The sequence below is a fragment of the Montipora capricornis genome, chromosome 5, assembly GCF_036669925.1.
Source record: "Montipora capricornis isolate CH-2021 chromosome 5, ASM3666992v2, whole genome shotgun sequence".
NCBI classification, from domain to species: domain Eukaryota; kingdom Metazoa; phylum Cnidaria; class Anthozoa; order Scleractinia; family Acroporidae; genus Montipora; species Montipora capricornis.
The window spans coordinates 28706591-28709090 of record NC_090887.1 but is presented as its reverse complement, the minus strand read 5'-3'; positions in this window follow the sequence as shown (position 1 = coordinate 28709090).

Sequence of the window (2500 nt, the reverse complement as noted above, 5' to 3'; positions counted from 1 at the left end):
AAAAGTAGCGAAGAAGTCGCGAAAAAAGTAGCGAAAAAGTCGCGAAAAAAGTCGCGAAAAAAGTCGCGAAAAAGTCGCGAAAAAAGTAGCGAAAAGTCGCGAAAAAAGTCGAAAAAGTCGCGAAAAAAGTCGCGAAAAAAAGTCGCGAAAAAGTCGCGAAAAAAGCGAAAAAAGTCGCGAAAAAAGTAGCGAAAAAAGTAGGGAAAAAGTCGCGAAAAAAGTCGCGAAAAAGTGCGAAACTGAAAATAAGAGTTTAAATTTGGATGACACTTAATGGGCTCCGTACCGGAGCAGTTAGGATCTTGCTTTGTTCTTTTTTGTCATGTCTATTGTTACCTAATACATGTACTTAATAAGTTATAGTAATCGTGTCCATATAAAGTCAAATGTTGTAGTTAGTAAAAACCTCTGTTAAAGGATGGGAAACATACCAGGGAAACAATTTCAAGCAATTTTAGAAAGGCAGCTGGAAAATAATATGGAGAAATTAACGTTAACTAGTGAGGAAGATAAAAATTTGCATACGAGTTGTTTTTGTGAGCGTTTGTGAGCACATTTTTTTTAAATGCCACGAACCACATCGTGCACTAGATCATCAAATTAAACTCTTGTGAATGAAAATTTCATAATTTGGACCTAAAAATTCGGAAAGTTTGATTAAAAACGATTTTGAACAACTGCTCAAGGTTTTGCCCACCCTAAGACCGAAGCTAGTTAACCATGCAAAAACACAATAGCCATTGATTGTCGTCATAGAAAAATGACAGGTGTTGACACGTATAATTAAAAAATCCTGAAGAATTCACGAATGATTCTTTTTAGCCAAATTTGGTGAAAATATTGGTTAACTAAAAAGAAAACTTATTTTTCAATTTTTTGTACCAGAACATGCAGTTTTGAATTTTTCTTTTTCCTCCAATATTTTGAAATATTTTTCCGAATTTTTTTACTTACGGTTATTTTTTTATGAAAGTTCCTTGGATTTTATGCTGAATATATATACATATAAATTTTACTGAAAAAGCTATTTTATAACTTTTAAAATGGGATATTGCTATAAATATAAGTTCAGAAAAGTTAATTAATATCATGGGACTTTGAGGACCCATGTTTTCAACCAGAGGAAAGTGAGTTTAAATGTCACCTGGTTGCATGGCTAACTTATAAATTATTAATTAGCTTATCAAATACTACATTTGTCAAATCAAGTGAAATATTTCGTTTTCGACGTACAAGCCTGAGGCTACGAATAAGGGAAATTTACTTGGCTCCAGTGAAACGTGTTCTATACCAGGTATGCCTAGACTTTCCGTTGGGCTGTGAAAACGTTTAATTAAGAGTTTACGGCAAATTCAGGAATTTCTTAAATGGGCTGTGTCACAGCAGTGCAGTTCGTTTTGTGTCGTTTTACATTTACACGCCTCGTCTCACTATATATACAACTTAACGTTAACTCAGAAATTACTTTAATCCAAACACTAGCCAAAACTTCTACAAAGGCAAAGTGTTTTATTCAAACCTTACTTTCAATGCTATTGAACAATTAGACGCCGTAGCCCGAAAATGGCGAAGCCTCATGGGCTATTGACCCATGGCCCTTGAGGGCGAAGGGTCTAATTGTTCTAGTATCACCCAACTAGTCGGACAGAAAAGGCAATAATAAAGTTAGCAAATGCAAGTTGAAGAAATATTTATTGGGAATAAAACGGAAAGAAAGCGTCACGCTTTTCGCTACTCGAGGACTATTAATAATAGTCCTCTAGTAGCGTAGCCAATCAAAATCCAGGATTTGCATTAGTCCACTAGTTGGGTGATACTAAAAGTAGTTATCTTTATGTTTCGCTTGATTTGGTTGCCAGTTTGCAGTCGCTGAATTTGGCTGCATTTCGTGACTCTGCCTCTTTAAGCAGAATAGAACATAGGCTTCCTGGGCCACTTTAAACCTTAAAAGTCCCATTATGACATCACCTCGCCGACCTCTTGCAGTCGTCGATTGCAGGCTTTAAAACTTTACCCTGGAAGTCTATGTAAGATTCCTGATGCTGCTTGCTTAAACATATCCTATTGACTTGAGACAAACTTTGTAAAAGCTTTACTGACAAATTTTGTATCAAAACAAACTTTGTTCACAAACGTAAAACATGTTGTGTAATCATTTGATTGATTGAAAAAATCATATGACAAACTTCCTGTCTTTGGGAATGTTGTGCGATGTCGGCAAATAAGTGAATATCAAAACTTCTTGAAGGAAGTCAAGAGCAACGAGATTTATAATTTCCAATAAAATATTTTGCAAGTTTGAAATATACAAAAAATGGGTAGTGGAAGATCGGGTGTTGTTTCTCAGGTATTCATTTTTAAAAAAGATAATTCTAATTCTTTGGAAAAAAAATACTTATCAAGTTTAATAAGCAAACAGCGATGACAAACTTCAGATACAAACTCATCCAGCCCATCCTTTAACATTATTTTTTACTTGACCTTTCGTTTGCTTCTACAT